The sequence below is a fragment of the Ambystoma mexicanum genome, chromosome 4p (genome assembly GCF_040938575.1).
Source record: "Ambystoma mexicanum isolate Mex_15411 chromosome 4p, UKY_AmexF1_1, whole genome shotgun sequence".
Lineage (NCBI taxonomy): Eukaryota > Metazoa > Chordata > Amphibia > Caudata > Ambystomatidae > Ambystoma > Ambystoma mexicanum.
This window is the reverse complement of record NC_090927.1, coordinates 617,118,886-617,138,381: the sequence shown is the minus strand read 5'-3', so window position 1 is coordinate 617,138,381 and position 19,496 is coordinate 617,118,886. Positions and strand designations below refer to the sequence as shown.

Genomic DNA, 19,496 nt, shown 5'->3' with positions numbered 1-19,496 from the left:
GGGGAATTACCGGTCCCTCCAACCTTGGAATGGACCGGTAATTACTCCATTCACCATGCCGGATTTCCATGGAGTAAATAGCTCCATGGTTGCCTACCATGGTGCTATTTACTCCATGGATAGCGCCAGCCTCGGAATGAGGCCCAATGTCCTTACAGCACAGAGAAGAACCACCACAGCATTCCAGGCAGCATAGTTTCCTTTATTGTAGTGTGCTGTGGGAAAAAAAGCAGCAAATAGACTAATTACACGGCCACGTTAAGTGGCCGTTTAGTTATGGTTAAGTTGCTAAACCCATAGGAAGAACACTTTTTGGGCGGCTTATAACTTTGTTCCCCCTGGACGAATCCTCACCAAACGTGGCAAAAAAGGTATATGTCCCACTCTGAATATTTTTGCAAAGTTTGGTGATGTTTGCTCCAGGGGGGGAAAAGTAACAGAGGGGGTCCCAACATTTATTTTTTTCCCATCGACTGAATGATGAAAAAACGTTCCTCACGCCTAGAGCCCAAACCGCTGGACGGATTTTCACCAAATTTGCGGCAGGAGCAGTGGTTTGGTCCCGAAAGCGTGCTTTTTTAAATCTGTTGAAAATCCGTTTGGTAGTTTTTTTTAAACGACCAAAAAGTAGGTCAGAAAAAACTAGTGATATCTATGTCTGCTCCCCAGACACACTTCCCTGTTCGCTCCGCCGACAGGACACCGATTGGTTAATCGGCTTGCATCAGGTCCGCGGACATGCGACGTGTCCGCTGATTGGCTGGGATGAAGCGTGAGGTGGGTCGGATTGTTTGGATGTGCCCGCCATCTTGGATCTGTGTTTGGTGTCTGCGGACATCGCGGTAAAAACATATTAAAAAACACAACATTGCACTTGTCAAATAATCTCTGGGGAGGTAAGGGGTGATGAGGATTGGATGGGATAGAAGAAGCAAAAAACTGGTGTTTTTTTGTTGCGAAAGTCCAAACAATTAGGATGTTCGTGAACAGTCCTGTACAGGAACGGAGAAGTGGTTGATTCCATCTTTGCCTCCACACAAAGCACTTGACAAGATTGTGTTTGATAACACACTCAAGAGATCTGATGGGACTCACAGCATTTTGTCACACAGTAGATTTGGAGGTGTTCCACAACATGTGCCTAAAGTACAGGCCAAAGAGATTGCATTTCGGCATTCAAGGGATGGAGATGTATAATCATGGAATTGCTGCAAATTTGTTCTGAGTACACATACATTGTCAGAAAACATTGCCATGGCGCAAACCTGCTTGCTCCACTGTTACCTTGACTAGTCATGTCTAGTGACTTACATGCTGTATGCCTGTCACCAGTAAATCTGCAACATGCTTGCACTAATGCTGATATGCTGCTATGATGTGCCCAGCTCTAGGCGGCCCCATGCTGGACTTTTGCATTTAGCCTAGGCTGTTCTTCCCAATTGCTGATTTACCTGTGTTTTGATGCACCTAGCCCTAGGCGGCCCCATGCTGGACTTTTGCATTTAGCCTACGCTATTCTTCCCAATTGCTGATTTACCTGTGTTTTGATGCACCTAGCCCTAGGCGGACCCATGCTGGACTTCTGCATTTAGCCTATGCTGTTCTTCCCAATTGCTGATTTACCTGTGTTTTGATGCACCTAGCCCTAGGCGGCCCCATGCTGGGCTTTTGCATTTAGCATATTCTGTTCTCCCCAATTGCTGATTTACCTGTGTTTTGATGCACCTAGCCCTAGGCGGCCCCATGCTGGACTTTTGCATTTTGCTTACGCTGTTCTTCCCAATTGCTGATTTACCTGTGTTTTGATGCACCTAGCCCTAGGCGGCCCCACGCTGGACTTTTGCATTTAGCCTATGCTCATCTCCCCTATTGTTTATTTACCTGTGTTTTGATGGACCTAGACCTAGGCGGCCTCACGCTGGACTTTTGCATTTAGCCTACGCTCATCTCCCCAATTGCTGCCACAGCCCTAGGTGGCTTACCCTGCTGTGTACTCAGACGTATATGCTGCTACCTGTGATTGCTGTATCAGCCCTAGGTGGCATCACACTGCACTGCCTTATATAGCATATGACATTCTGCCACTAACATCACACCCTGATTCCGCTATGTTGCTGCACCTCTATACTATCTGCCATCTCACTGCACTATGGGCCCTAGTTATTCCCATGACTAGACTAGTGTTAAGTGCTTTATTACTGCCTTATTCCACACACAACACTAACTTGGACTGCACTTCTACCATGTCACTAGATCTGAATTTGGCCACTGAGCCATTAGCCTATCACTCCACCGCACCCATCTCACCTTTTACACCGATACACTGTTCTACCCGAAAGCCCAACCTCCTGAACGACACTAATCCCTACCTCAACTCTCCTGCCTTATGGCTTCAACATTTTGCTACTAAACCCACACCTAACCAACCATGCCCGCTACATCTGAGAAATATCAGATTAAGAACCAGATTCCTTCACGTACCCAAACTCCAACCTATCACCCACATTAACCACACTAACACCAGCCAAACCCACCCTGCCCAGGTACAACCAGACAACCTTAAGACAGCGCCTAAAAATGAGGTGAGGGCTTCTCTTATCAATGCTAGATCCCTCACCGCCCATGCCCTTGATATCGCTGATCTCATCACCACACAAAACCTCGACTTTATTGCCATTACGGAAACGTGGCTTCACGCAGCTTCAGGCCCCTTATTGGCACTTGCCATTCCTAATGGATACTCCATTATTAGAAATGACTGCAACTCTAACCTCTCCAAAGGAGGCAGAGTTGCATTCATCCACAAAGATGACATAAACATAAGACTGATCCCCAACACAAAATTCAGTTCTGCTGAGTTCATTTCAGTCAAACTTTCTCTCTCTCACAACAGTACAGCCACTATGCACCTCATTTACAGACCCCCGGGTCCACTTGCTACCTTCTCTAATGACATCTCAACCATCCTGTTAGACAACACCAAACCTAACTCCCAAGTTTTACTACTTGGTGACCTTAACCTTGGATTTTTAGATCCCAATCACTCACATGCTGGTGAGATCGCCAGTAATATCTCAAATCTAGGATTCTCTCATAGCATTCTTGAACCTACCCACTAAAAAAGGGAGGACACTCGATTGGATTGCCGACTTAAATTGTAACACGCATATCATCTCTAACGACCCCTGTGCTCGGTCGGACCACCACATCATCATTTTTGACATACCAGCTATAGATCCCCACATCAAACCCAATATTGCGCCATCCATCCCTACTAGAAACAAAAATGATATTACCTAGGCCAAACTTCTCCCCCTGATCTTGCCCATACTTAATAATCATGCTCTCTCACCTGACGACCCAACGTTCCAGGTGGACATCTTCAACCAAACCCTGCTCAAAGCCATTAACACCAGAGCACCTCTTAAAACTAGGAAATCCAAACGGCATGCACACCTCAACTCCTGGTTCACGCCATATCTTAGAACCCTTCGCAAAGTAAAGCGGAGCGCTGAAGCACTCTGGAAAAGTCTACCCTGCGAGACTAACACATACAACCTCATTCTAGTAACCCTTAATTACAAGGAACTAATTCTACAAGCCAAAAAAGAGACATGCAACCAACGTATCTCACAGGCTGAATCTAACACAAAGGAGTTATTCAAAATTCTTAAAGAATTAGAAGCCCCATCCTCGACCCCAGATAACTGCAATAAGGACAACATCTGGTGTGTGAAAATATTCAAAAAGCTCTCCTTACTAAAATATCTACACTACAGGCTAAAATTAATATCAAGCAAAACTGCCTACAAACTTCTTCCCATAGCAAACCGTTGACAAATAGACCCAGAAACCCCCTATTTACGCACACTCCTTTCAGCTTTGCCCCTCTCACCATTAACGAGGTGGAAAGTATCATTAGTAAATTGAAACCATCCAACTGTCAAGGCGACTCCTGTCCCGCCACCATCATCAAGGAATCTGCCCATGAACTTGCTCCTTTCATCACTGCCTTTATTAACTCCTCATTCCATTCAGACATTTTTCCCAATAAGCTTAAGGACGATTGGGTTATCCCACTGCTGAAAAAACCATCGCTGGACCCGAGTATCCCCACTAACTATAGGCCGATCACCACGGTCCCGTTCTTATTGAAAATCCTGGACAGGGCAGTGTATTTACAGATTCAAAAATACCTAGATAACAACAACTTGCTTGGCACAAGACAATCTGACAACAGCCCTACTAGATCTGAAAACCCCAATTGAGGACCTACAAGATAACGGCAAATTGGCCCTACTACTACTCCGCGATCTATCGGCAGCTTTTGAGATTGTAAACCATCAAATCCTCTGTCGCCGCCCGAAATCTGCTGTCCACTTCTCTGCAAAAGCTACCAAATGGATCAGCTACTTCCTGGACAACAGGCAGATGAGGGTATTCGCTCCTACCGCTTCTGCAGAACCTACTCGGGTGCCTTGTGGGGTACCTCAGGGCTCTTGCACCTCACCAACGCTTTATAACATCTTCATTAAACCACTGTTTGATGTTCTTGATTATCTGGGTGTCACCTACACCAACTACGCTGATGAAACCCAGATACTCATCCCAATCACAGGCAACTACCTAATAGACACAAAAGCCTTGAATGACATATATCAAGTCATCCAACCCTGGATGGACCAGCATGAGCTCTGTCTTAATGACGATAAAACAGAGCTCCTCATCCTGGGCTCTCAACGACTAAACAGAGTCGACCAGGCCTTCAAAACTTTCAACCTCGATGGTAACACTATTAAAGTCTCTTCCGACACCAAAACATTAGGAATTTACCCCGATTCCACCCTTTCACTTAATAAACAAGCTAACGCAGTCGTCTCGGCATCCGCCTACACGTGTAAGCTTATTACAGCATGTCACCCCTTCCTCACCACACAGAACTGTACTATCTTAGCCAGGACATTGGTTATGTCCAAACTAGACTACTGTAATGCCCTATATGTTGGTACTAGCCAACGTAACCTGAACAAACTACAGGTTACGCAAAATAATGCAATTAGAGCTGCCCTTAACATCTCTAGATCCTCACACATCTCTGAGACAAGGAGAAGCTTACACTGGTTATCAGTGACACAAACAATTTCTCTGAAATCGTTTACCCTCCCACATAAATGTGTGAACAATCAGGCCCCCACATATCTCTCCTCTCGCTTCTCTCACTACACGCCCGCCCGACTACTTAGATCGGCTAAAGCACACTGTCTGACCATCCCAGATACAAACTGCAGAAAGCTGGGGGAATCAGCTTCCCTGTCCTTGCCTCCAAACTATGGAACTCAATACCTCTACCTATTAGATCTGAACATTTTCCTACCCTATTCAAACATAGAACCTAATTATGGCTAGGTACCAATGTTGCCTAAATGACCACACTCATTTCGGGACTCTCTCTCGGCTCTCTACTGCCTTCACCTGTATGTATTCCTGCTAACTGTAGATATTGTGCACAGCACATTGTAAACTATGTACAGCTCTACCACGACTGTAGATATTCCTGCACATTATATTGTATATTATGTAGAACCTTATTGTATGTATATGTTGCGCTAACTTTACACTTTGAATTGTAACCAGTACTGTATTACACTACCTTTGTCAAGATATGCGCCTGGTTGCCCTTGGGCCTGGCTGCGCTATATAAATAAAATACAAATACAAATAGCATGCCCTGTCGACCTAAAACAGAGCTCGTGGAACAGTTCAAATCCAGGTACAAATGATTACCATCTGTTTTTTTTGATCAACAATGTTTTTGAATAGGGTCCAAATAAAGCATTCAATTTATCTGTTAAAATGTATCCTCTTTGTTAATTTTTTTTTCAACTATTCCACACTTTAAAAATTCCCTTACAATCCCACAAAAGGGATCAGACCTAGGCTACATAAGTGAAGGAGTCTGTGACCTAAGCACAGATGGGGCTATTGCCAGAAACACTTTGACTCTTCTACTTCAATGTTGGAGTAGGGCGTATTCTGTCATTGCAAAGTTTCCCTGACCCTTAGCAGCGCCACGACCATCGAGGAAGGGCAGCCCCCACAGGGCCGGTTTTAGACCAGATTGCACACCAGACCAGAAGCATCATTGGCACTCCCCAAAATGTTGGCAGAGGTGCTAACTTCAGAGACGATGGGGAGGGGCAAACTTACTTGTGTGGGGGCATCTAACTTCTTTACACATTCTACTGAGACAATTCTAGTGCAGCTTCAATGTTACAATCAGTTATATCTCTGACGTATAAAACCACTCAGAAACCACACACTTAAGCTCTGCTGTGAAAAAGAATGGCCTCCTGCCCCTACACTTACAATCACTCCCCTGACATGCAATAATTTACACCCATCTGATTTCAATTGCCTAAAAATCTATGCATACGATTGCAGGTGCTAACAATAAAATAATTTACATTGCCATTTGCCAGTCATTCGTTAAATGTGTTGCTGCCACCACCATTTATTTTCTGTGCCTTGTCCTTCTACGGCTCTGTTCGTCTTACCAAACATGATGAACGGAAGAGTATCACTGAAGATGATCATGGGTATTTACCTGGGCTCTGCTTGATTCACTCAAGGTGTGGGGTTGGGTGCACTTGATTAGGAGGGAGGTCATTCTAACCGGTGGCTGTGCCCACCATTTATCCACACCCTCTCATTTGTGTCTGATCTGGTGCTTCTTCAGTGCCTGTGTGTGCCTCGGCATGTGACTGGGTGCAACACTACAATGGGTGCAGCTTCGTGTCTGTGTGTGTCCTGTGCAGTCTTTTAGCAAAACCAAGCAGCATGGGGAAGCCTGGCTTGGGGCACATTTCGGACAGATTGAAGAGTGCTATGGAAGCGAGGACGACCCACAACATATATAACCGCATGTGGGTGCTGTATCACTTCTCTGCACAGTGTTTTTAGGCTGCAACCTTCACTAATTTTCAAATTGATTGCCTTATTTCAGTGATAACACAGATGGCGAGGCAGAAACGTAAATGCTGGACTTGTAAACATAGATTGTTGCTTCTGCAGTCTGCAACCCCAACCTTACCTTGTGGTATTACAGAGTAATACTACATTCCAAATGGTTGCCCAATATTTATTAATATTAAATAGAAGCAATTTCAGGTTATTTTACACTCTTAATTAAAACGCTTGATGTTTATAAATTGATGTGCCTGTGCTACACCCAGAGCGTGGCAAAGAAAGGGCTATTCATGTCTGTGTTAAAATGTAATTAAAATAATAATGGAGTCAGACTGGCACCCCCTAGAGCCTGGCACCTCAGGCAGCCACCTGCACTGCCTGATGCAAAGACCGGCTCTGCACGTGCATCGGAATTACACTTCTCATAGATGCGGTGAGGCAAGTTGTTCAAAATAAGAATGTATTTTGATTCTGAGTGAAGGTCACCAGCTTTGAATGTTTGCTTGCGAGCTAAGGAAGCCCACGCTTCGGACACACAGTATAAGGTTCAATTGTTTTTTGACCTTGAGACAAAGGGACCATTCCGAAAGGAATTGAATGAAAGGAGGGTTGTAATAATGTAAGATATGATAAGGTTATGCCTTCCAAACTGGACTAAGGAACCTGTAAATAGTTTATGAAAAATCATTGGTGCGAACGGAGTCCGCGTTACGGTCTGAGAATGGAAATGGTGAATATAATGTAAGTTTGATTTTTGATGATTTTATACCCGAAGGAGCATCAACTTATCATTATCTGACCATTATTTCCGGGTTGCATTCTACTTGTTTGTTCTGTGTGGCATATTGCAATGAAATGCAAGTATAACCTTTGTGTGGAATGTCCGTTCTACCGCCCACATGGCGAGTCTAGCATTGAGATGCATGTAGACCACTACTCGGTTCTCCAAGGCTCAACGCTAATATTTCATTAAAATGTCATCTATGAGCACCTCCAATTGTAGCGTCAGCTTCCATATCCCATTTAGAGTTGGTCATACTGCATAGCAATGTCCTCGGAAGCAAATTGTGTACCACTTTCCATGTTGTTTTCTCTCTGTTGAGATTGTTTCATGTCTGTGCTAATCGTTAGTTTAAACTCTATGCCGAATTAATAAGTCAATAGATAAATTGTAATAAAGATCGGCTAGTGAGACACATTTCTATTATGTTTTCGAAACAGGTACATTCTGCCATTCTGCGATTGTCATAGATTCTACATGCCAACTGACGGGTTCTTTAACCGACAGCTGCAGATACTTGTGAACAACTGGATATATTCGACTCTTTTTTGGGACGATCGCCAAGGGCCCATATGCCCTTAGGCTGTACTAGCGATTAGGAGCAACATAACATCATTTACGGTGGTCCAGCCCAGGTTGATGTACAAGCCCTGGAATTCACTGTGCGACCCAAGCGGTTCTTTTACACAAAACAATCCCCTTGTGTACGCAAAAAGAACAACGCGTGACTCACGATAAACATTTTGGATCGTGAGCGAAGAAACAAATTTCCAATTTGATTTAATATGGCAATAGTCGGATGTTCTCGGAGCGTTTATTGTGAAATAAAAGTACTTTTACAAATTGTACAGTCTTGTTGTTTCCTTTTAACAAATGGTTTAATATTCAGAATTGTGATGTGCTGTGTTGTGAGACGATGAGTGTTAATTTTCGGGTTCGGCGTCATGTCACGTAGGTGATGACTGGGCGCGTTTGGCTACGCTGCCATTGAACGTCACCGAGAAAGGCGAAGAATATCACTAGGTTTGGTGATGTGATGCTCAAGGGCAGGGCATATGATTTAGTGACGTCAGGGCAGTTCACCTTAGGCTGATGCAGCAACGGATAAGATTAGCAAAAGATGGGCACGCCCTGCTGCCATATTTCGCATGTTTACAAAAGAGGAAAATTAAGGTAAGGTGCATTGGAAATGTGTGCACTATCGATCAACGTATGTATACAAATACCCTCGGGACAATAATATTTTCTGAGCATTACACTTGTCAAACTTATCAAATAATCTCTGGGGAGCTGAGGGGTGATGAGGATGGGATGGGATATTTCTGACCTGATTCCGAATGAGTTTACAAAGTTTGGTGGGATTCTGTCATGAGGGGGAAAATTAGAGCAGGTGTCCCAAAGTAATGTAATGGCTTATAAATGAGGTGCCATTTGATGAATCTACACTTAATTTGGTAAACTGATAATAGATCTAGATATAAATGCTTTTGCAAAGTTTGGTCGGATTTTGTCAAGAGGGGGGCAAAATTAGAGGGGGGTGCCAAAATAATGTAAAGGCGTATAAATGTGGTGCCATTTGATAAATCAACACAAAGGTTTGCAAAAATATTATAGATCTAGATATAAATGTTTTCTTAAAGTCTGAATGGATTATGTCAATTGGGGGCTAGTTAATATGACGATTGTATGTGCATTCTTTCTACACTTTTGAAAAAATAAAACATGGGTGGATTTCCAGCAAGCTTGCGTAAGGATCATTAGCAAAGACCTACAAGCATGGTTTGACAAGTGTCATAATGTAGTTACAAAAAATAGCGGGATACCTTTAGTGACTGAGGGGTAGCCTGTGGCCATGGGCAGTCCGGTTCATGGAATAAGGTCATGATCCGAACAATCTGGCTACTGGCCATGACCACAAGGGACAAAACACAGGATTAAAGTGGCCATGTCCACCTGGGACTGTCTTTGTGGTGAAGTTATTCGAAATTAGGATAGATGTCATCAGTGATGTCATCAATGACATTTGTGATGTCATCTTTGATTTCCGGGTGTTAGTCTTAGCAGTGGACGTTGGTGGCGGGAGTTATGGTTGCTTAGCTTACTATAACTGGCAAATTTCAGGGGTTATTCGGTTTTACTTGGAACCATAACGTCCCTTTAACAAAGTTTTTTCACTGAATTTCATAGGTTTTTAGTAGCGCAACTTAACCATAACGTCCCCTTAACAAGGTTTTTTCATTGAATACACATATATATATATATAGTCAAAATGTGTTTGTGTGTGGCAGGATTTGTTGGCTGGCGTTGTTCCTTATAAAATCCCATTCTTTTTCACCAATCTACACCAAGTGTTGCCTAGGTGCCTGTAAGGACCCTCCACACATTGCTGACTACATGATATTTGGACACACCACCCCTTTTCCTGGAATTCAACAAAAGTCAACATTTACTTTTGGGTTTGTGGGCTTGTGGCAAAGCCATTTTCCTTATACAATTCCACACTGTTTCACCAATCTACACCAGGTTTTGCATAGTTACCTGTTAGGACCCACCAGACATTACTGGCTACATGGCATTTCGAACCCCACCCCTTATCTGGATTTCAGCCCCTTCACACATGAGTCGGTTGCCTGAAATCAACAAAAAATCAATGTGGTCGTAGAAGGATTGGTCCCAACATGATTAACACAACTCGAGGTCCAGGCCCTAGGATGTACTGCTTACAAGATATTTGCACTGCAATGCACCACAATGAACTGCACCATGCCAGGGTGAGTGACAGCTGGGGAGAGAGCAAAGAAGGTCCCAGACTGCAGCAGCTCACCAACTCTCACCTCCGCCAATGTCGCTCCGAGGTATGTCAGCCAGCCACACGCACCTTTTCTCAGTGCAGTTTACTTCTGGGTGCAAAGCACATCAAGCGATAAGCGAATCGGAACACTGACCTACAGGATCAGTGTTACCATGTGTGTCTACAGAACCCGTTCGGAGAACGGGTACATCTGCTAGATTATAATAAAAACATAAGCAGTTACTGAAACAAGCAACTGGACACACCTAACATGCACACAGCGGGAAAAGTAATATCATGTCCTTGTATTTGAGGCCTAAAACAAGCCACCAAGAGGAAAGACTTCCTACAAACGCAGATCAAAGTTACAGCTGCAGAATATTCACTTCCTAAATTCATGTGACCTCAGCAGTCATTCACCTGGGCAAGCATCTCCCAGTGATGACAGCACTACCTGGCTGATGCCACTGTTAGGAAGAACCTGGTGGCCAGGCTAGCTGGATTCAGCTGGTAGCTGCAATTAGCAGAAAGCTCTTGACAGGCACAGAGGGAAAGAGCACCAGTTCTTAAGGCTTGGAATTTTAAACTATTTCCCAATCATTGCTTCCTGGTCACATGAGTCGCTCATGAGACCTAGAGCTACACATAGTGACAGCTTGTAAAGCTCAAAATTTAAAAATGTTTCCAAATTATTTTGCCCCAGTCACTTGACTAAGTAATCTAACATCAGTAAACAGTTACCAAAGCGTGAGGCTGAACATATCACCCTCCAATTAAATCACTTCTTAGGTGGGACCACTATTACAGGCAGAACATGAGGACTACACTAGCTGAATTCAGCCGATCACCTGCAGTTAGCAGCCCATTCTTGATGGGCGCAGATGGAAAGAGCCTGCTATCATGTGACCATTTCACATAACCCTGAAATGTAAATATCAGCAGGGCAAAGCATGGAATATCTACCTTCAATTATAGCATTACACAGGTTAAGTGACTGTGTCAGGCAGTATGTTGGTAGCGAGGCAGCTATTTTTTGAAGTGTACCCTACATTTATCAACAGGTTCTTGTAGGCTCCAGATGAAAAGAGTTGCAATTCATTAATTCCCACACCAACAGTGAATCACGGGTAGGTTGAGGCTGATAATCTCTCGGTTTGATGACAGCAGGATGATAATATGAGAGATTATGCAAAGCTAAATGTGCCGTGCACACTAGTTGGATTCAACTGGTTCCACTCTGTTAGCAGCAAAGTCTTGGTGGCCAATGATGGAAAAGTCAAGCGAATGGTATACATCAAAATGTATGAGCACCACATCTCAGCAGACAGAGCAACAGAACCCTCAGTGTCAGCAGCAGATCATTGTTAAGTCAGAAGGTGACCTCTGTCCAAGTGAAAGGCAATTGCTCTAGTCCTCTACCGGAAAAGTGAAATGAGGATAAGTAATTTTTTTTCACATAACAATTCTTTATTCACTTGGTCATTATGTCTTAGACAGTCGCCATGGCTGCTCTTGTCAGGGATACTACCAGTTCAGATTCTCAAGGTTAAATGATACTGTGATTGGTGATGACCGTATATGGAGGCCACTTGTGGTGGCAAGGATGATTAAGAATTCAGATGCCTATGATTAGAATGTAGCATACCTAGATATGTTCCCATTTGAACAAAACACTTTTCTGACTGTCTGAATCTCTCACACTCACATTCATTCCCACATAGCAGGGGGAACACCCACATAACATTTTGAGAACTCCCAAAGGGCAAGAGGGTACTGAGACCTTACTAACAGTTGCTACACCCCCGCAGGGAAAGGGTTGACAAAATACTTTTGCCACACCCGTGCATGGAAGGGGGCCCCACACAAGGTTCTCAGCACACATTCAGGGAAGGAAACACACACACACACATACTTTGCATAACCCCTGAAGGAATGGAGTGCACACACACACACACACACACACACACATTTTGCTACACTCCCACAGGAAAGGTGGTGAAAACACCTAATGCTCCTATGTCCCATCACCTTTCCTCCATCCTGTATGAGTGTCCCTTGCAACGGACATGAAGGGAAACTTTTTCACCATAGAAATAGCACTTTCCCTTTAAATGTATCCACGCAATCGGGGGAGCGTCCCTGGGAGCATACGCTATGTGCTTCACTAACCCGGCAAACCGGTGCGACACCCCTCTCCTATTTTCCGGATGCTCTTGGGTGAGTCCTCAAGCCTCGTAATTCCATGTGCTTTCCCTAATAATTTGATTTTTTCAATTTTTTTTGGTTTTGGGAGCACCATCTACTGGTGCCCTAGTCTGTCCATGGCGCATGTTGACTGCTGCTGGCTTTAATAGGTGCATGCCGTGCAACCATTGCTTTTTCACCTCAGATCCGCATGCGCTCTGCCCCCCGTGCCTTGAAAAAGACCATGGATGGGAAGGCTACTCAGCATGAACGCTCTCATGACCCACTCACTCAGGAACCTACTTGTATGGTGGAGAGAGTTGTTCTCCAGGACTCCACTAGAGATCATTAAGGAATATGTAAGCAGGAAAACCAAGTTAGTTAGGATTTCTTTGGGGCACAGTGTTTTGTGGTGTGCACATCGTGCTGTCACATCAACAATGACCCAATGGTGGTGTGTGCATCTATCCCCCCATTTCACTCCATGTGCCTGTCATGCAACTTACCAAGCAGCCAGGCACGTTGTCCTGCATGTTGCTCCATGTAGCCTGATAGCGTAGAGTTCCACAGGACCATTGAGTCATGGTTGATTCAGGATATCGGGCACAACAATGTGTGATCTTGCTGCCGTCACTTACAATCTGCACATTGATGGAGTGCTATTGCTTGCGGTTGCGGTACACCACCTCCATGGCATGCAGGCCCACCAACTCCATGTGGGTGCAGTCGAGGGCACCTATACAATTTGGCATGCCTGCCAGTGCATGGAAGGCAACTGTTGTGTCAAAAATCTCGTGGGGAGTCCTTGGTAGGGATATGTGGGCTCGTGTGTGCTTCAGGAGGGCATCCAGCACTATATGCCTATATGTAGTAATTCACAGTTTACCTAGATGTCATCTTTCTGAAAATAAGAACTATGGGCAAGTCAAAGAAACTAACTTAACTAATGTGTACATTATCTGTGGGTAAGGAGCTGATAAGTGACACTGCAGCACAATAACTCCAAAGCTGAACGTACTTACAATGTCATCACTGTTCCTCTTTTCTGGAAGCCATATACGCACAGAGGAAGATATTACCTAATAGTCTGATAGATAGAAATTGTATCTCACTGTATTTGAGATAGCAAAGGATATGGAAGGTAAAGAGCCAGACAGATATACAGTCAAATTAAGTGCGAGTCTGAATCGAGAAATTACAGAAAAAGAATGACAGAAATGTGAAAGGTATGTACAATGGCTGCGCAAAAGCCTTGTAACAAAAGTACATCAATAGTATACACATTCCAATCGTATGACATGAAGTATACTTGTACAAATATAACCAATGAGCTGTCAATAGCTGTAATAAATGTGGCCACATCAAACAAGATGTGTCGCATTTGATTTAGAAATGTCAGACACTTAATACATATGCTAAACCTATTATTGACCCAATACATGTTTTGCTTTCTCCCAAATAGATCAACTTGACCTCGAAGCACGTATATTGAGTAACCTGTGACACCTGAAATAATTTGACTGCTTTTGAAGAAGGGGCAGTGTTCAAAGAATTCATGCTTGTGTGAAACGCCGTAATGATGCAGTGGGTAAGCATAAGCATGCCAAAAATTGGGGATTGGTACACCATTTTGATTCAGATAGATAGTTTTAAGAACACAACTGATTATTTTAATTAACATAGGGAAGTTGCTGTAGCAGATGCATTGAAACAGCAATTGGGGTAATTGATTGATGGCACATGTGAACATAATATGCATTAATAGCAAGGTACGTCTAAGTGCAAAGCACCTTAAATGAAGTACAATTCCACTACATAAAATGTGATACATAAAACAATGAACAGTACCTTTTAATTGGAGATACTCTTGAAAATTAACTGAACAAGGTTATGTTTTAACAAGAAGCTAGGATGACTGTCGTACTTTCCCTACCAATTGTTCAACAGAGAAGTGTCTAAGGGGAAAACTATAATGACAACATAGAATCTTGCCAATGGGCCCTGGGTATAACGTTCCCAATTATATTTCAAATCGGAATAAGAAATATTGTTGTGAAAAAGAAATTGCGGATCGATCTCATGAGTTGCAGATAAACTAGACCAGAGGGTTGTTCACCATGCACGATTCGCTGTACCCAGGAGAGATGGATCATGCAGTGTGACCAGCAAGAATGTAAGCATGTTGAGGCTGCAGGAGAAGGTGGCTGCATTTAAAGTCACTTTGAAGTGTAGTCAAGTGGGCAATGCTATTCTCAGAGAACGTCACTTAATCACCCAGGCAGGGTACATTTATCAGCCATCACAATGTACAAATAGCATAGATGAACATTAAGTTCAAGAAATGTATTTGCCATTATATGTGAAATAGCTATGTCGACCTAGAATACAATTGCACACAGCGTATAACATCCTCCCTACCGCCTACCTAGCCTCAACCATCACGCCAAGCCAAAACATGTATTTATGTATGGATGGATCTATTACATGTGTTAAGGGCACTAATCCCAGAGGCATCAAAGCGCTGGTTATAGATTAAAATAGAAGGTTACAGACATCTGAAATTCTCTTGTTCAATGGGAGGCAGGATATCTCGGGGCAACGCATTTGTCTTGGAAGCAAGACAATGCAGCACAACACAGGTTTGAACCCTGATCCCACGCTTAGAAACCACTTGCTGGTTTAAGCACATTATAAAATAACAATTATCCTAATTGTAATGATAATCAACTTCGTTGGTAAACAGTAAGGTCATCAGGTGTTTCCAGAAGGCCCATTAGGATTGCTCAGATCTGAGGTAGGGTGGAAGTACATTCCAATTCTTAACAGCACATACCAGGAAGCTGGTGCCCACCGATTTCAATTGAATCGGTCAGTAGGTCTGTGCAGGCATATACCTGGGTGATGTGTTAGAGAGACACTTGTGCGTGATGGCGAGTGATTTAAAGATGGTACACTCCCAGGTTGAAAGCCAATGAACATTGTTTCTTACTGCTGAGATCTGATCATGCTTGGAGATGTTGAGAGTTGCTCTGAGGGCATCGTTCTGAATAGTTTGTCGTTTTTTGATTTTGTGAGAGGAAGTCCCTGCAAAATGGCATTGCAGTAGTCTAGTCTAGTCAGAAATGGTCTGCAAGCAATGATTAATTTCGAGGTGTGGGTGGCTGAAGAGGCAATAGCATTGACCTGTCTGTTGAGGGAGAGAGTGGAATTCAGGTAAAAACCCAAGCCTTTCACGCTGCTAGAGACCTGGATGCAGAAGCCCTCGATGGTGAAGGATTTGTAGGTGGGGCAGAATTTCTTGAGCGTGGGGTGTGATCTTACTTGTAGAATCTCTGTCTTTTCATCATTAAGACAGAGCTGGTGGGAGGCCATCCACATCTGGCGTGATAGATGGATTGGAGATTTTGAGAATCAGTGTCATAGTCCTCAGTGAGGGGGAGCTGGACCTGCATATTGTCTGCATAGTTTGTGTAGGTGATTCCTTTGCTGTCAAGCAGGTCAAATAATAGCTTAGTGAATATACTGTAAAGTGTTGGGGAAACACAGGAGCCTTGCGGGACACTGCATGTGACTGTGGGTGGAGAGGCTGCCACAATGGTTGAGAAAACCATCATGGTTCTTTCAAAGAGGAAGGAAGCTATCCAAGTGATGGTATCAGGTGTGAAGTGTGCTGCTGAGGTCAGATGTTTGCACAAGATTTGGTGATCCACCAGATCAAAGGCTGCAGACAAGTCACGGTGCAAGAGGATTGCTGGATTGCCTGCAACTTTGATGTCCTCTTGTTGTATCTTTAGGGCTAGTAGGGCCAACTTGGTGCTGTGGTGCATATGGAAGCCAGATTGACATAAACCCAGTACATTTTGTAATTCCAGCAAATCTTGGATCAGAACATATGCAACCCTGTCAAGGATTTTTAGCAGGAAGGGGATGGTTTTGATGGGCTGGTAATTGGCACGGATGTTCGGATCCAAGGTAGGCTATTTTAGAAGTGGGGGACTGCGCATGAGGTGACAGAGGAGTAACTAAATGCTGCAATTAATATTTAACCCCAACAGACAATCCCTATGCAAAGACAACAAGATTAGAATTGGACTTTATACCTTATGTGCATACACCTGTTCACCTAACTCCACTGATGCAAGTCCCTTCTCCACTCATGCATTCTCATTTACCCTGTACTCTCCCTAATAAAGCAAAGCATTCCCCAATCCCTCTCATATTGAATTAATACAAGGACAATCAGATACATTCACAGTGATTTATTCAGTGATTGAAATCTAGTGGACTTAGTCAAAAACTGTTGATGAGAAAGATTGTTTTCTGCATTTATAGTCAATGTGCACATGTCTCTACTCCGCATACACTAACCCCTTTGTTGAAAACATAAGAAAGAAGTGGTTAAACAAATCCTAAAATGGCCTAAAACACAACATCCAGGCTTATTCCAAGCATACACATAATTAGCCTTCCTTTAATTCTGGGTTGATAGCCACTTTTAGGTAGCTAATAACCCATGCCTTTACTTTCATTCTTAGACCTCTTTGGAAATATTGGCATCACTTACGGCACTCACCTTGAAAGTCTGAGTTATGTGATAAAATAGGGTTAGATATGTGGTCTTATATAGTGCTTTTCTGCAATTAATGCTAGCCTCACTGTGTGGGCTCTGTAAGACAAACAAGTGTGGGGGTGTTAGTCGTATAGTGGAAAGTCAGATGAAGAAACCTGTGTTGTTAAATTGGTGCAGGTCGGAAGTACCTGTCATCAGTGTGCTGATATTGAACATTTTGAGAGGGGTATGTACTGTTGGAAGGCAGCCATAAAGGCAGTCAATTGGCACAGAAGGAGTGATTGGTTTAGTTGTTGATAAAAGATGAATATGGTAAGGGTCTCTTAAGTACACTCAACCCGCTGAGTAATCTAAGAGGAGCGAGTGAAATTGTAAGGTTGCAAGATTTTAGTAGTGAGGAGTTACTTGTCTGGCTCCAGGTTTATTCCTTTCTCCATATCTGTTAGTAGAAGAGCCAAGTCTTGAGCTGTTTCCTGAATGTTACATGGGTATTTTCCAGGCAAAAATGCTTAGGTAGGTTGTTCCAAAGTTGTGTAGCCAGTAGGGAAAACACGATTCCTCCTTTCTTATTAATGTTTGGGACATGGACTAATACAGCATTACTGGACCTCAGTGTTTTGGAAGGTGTGCAGTGTTAGAACGTCCTTCTAAATGATAGTGGACCCTTTTCTTGGCAAGAGCAACGTGTGATGCAAATGGTTACTAACTGTGTCCTTTTCTTGGTGGGTAGAATGGAGTGTTTGTAATGCTGGTGCCTGGATGCATGGATCACTTCCTTCTGAAGAGCAATCCGACTTCTGCATTTTGGACATCTTAAAGTTTCTTTATGAGGTAGTCTGGGAGTTATATAATGAGGATGTTAGTGAAGTTCTGTCTTCATAGCACTAGTGATATCACAGGTATGGATCTGTGGAAGAATGTTAGTTATGCTATGATAAATCAGAGAGTGCAGAGTTGGAAACGGCACTTTCTGACAATGGCTCTCACAAGTTGTTCAAGTGTGAGGGTGTTCTCTGTTGTGGTTCAGTGGTTCCTTACAGTGGATGTGGAAGTCCATCTCTTCAGGTCAAGGAATTGAGGTGGTGTTAGAGATAGCTGGATTGCTGAGCATTAGTTTTGTTTCGGTAGGTTTATCTTTTAGATTGTTTGCTGTCATCCATTTGGCCCCATGTGAAAGGCATGTTTTAGTGTCTGGAGGGTTTGATGGCAGAGTGTTGTCAAGTATGAAAATAATGTGGGTGTTGTCCACATAACTGCACCAGGATCTGCCTTTGTGGTTCATGAGATCCAGAAGGGTTGTCATGAACAATAAAGGCAACAATTTGACTCTTGGGTATACACCACAGGTCATGGGCATGGTTTAGATTTGTAGGGGGCCATAAGAGTGATGAGGAGGGAGCTGATCCAGCACAACACTGTTCCCTTAATAACGGTGTCCCCTGGGCTTTTTTGGAAGGATCTCCTGGCTGGTGTAAACCACAGATGAGATATGTTCCTAGCATTTTAATCTGCATTGTTTTTAATTGTGTTCCAGACTGAACACAGAGTTGATTCTGTATTCCAAGTTGGTCTAAAGTTATTCTATACTTGATCCAGGTGGAAGATTGCTTCAAAAACCACCCAGGTTTTTATACATATATGAATGTGTCTAGTCATTTCCTAATGAAAGGAGTGTTTGAGATGGGTGGCAGGTAGCTGAGTCATTTACATCAGCTGTCAGCTTTTGAGCTTTGAGCAGTGGTCTGCTTTATGCAGATTACAACATACGTGGGACACCAGGTATTTCCTGTGCCCCTTGGAAGAATTTTTAGAGACTTGCACTGTAGTACTTTTGTGTAGCACACACACTGCACTACCTCAAGCTCCCCACCTCCAGGACAGATTCCAACCTAGAGGTAAAAATGGGCTGAAGTGTAAAAAATCTTAACACATGATGTTCTAATTCTAGTCCAGCATCACATGCTCTACTCATCCCTTCACTTCCGACCATCCTATCCCAACTATACTCATTCTAAAATCATGTAGCAATGCTTCAACACCTCCGAATATCTGCTATATTGAGTATATTCTCCAATTGAGTTAACTCTTTGTTAACAAAATGTATTCCTCATGTATCCAGAGCTTCACGTCACATTATGTTGCACTGACAATGATGCCCTCGACATTAGCTTGCTAAAATAAAAACCTCCACCAACATGTTCATA

General features: G+C 43.3%; 1 protein-coding gene across 4 annotated transcripts in view; it reads left to right on the top strand.

Annotated features, from left to right (window-relative positions):
- Positions 1–19,496, top strand: part of KHDRBS2 (KH RNA binding domain containing, signal transduction associated 2) — a 2,055,883-nt gene that overhangs the window by 1,959,091 nt on the left and 77,296 nt on the right. For all 4 annotated transcript variants that reach the window (XR_011260416.1, XR_011260414.1, XR_011260412.1 and 1 more), the window contains one exon: positions 14,185–14,310. The gene's annotated coding sequence lies outside the window, so the exon portion shown is untranslated. The remainder of the gene's footprint in view (positions 1–14,184; positions 14,311–19,496) is intronic.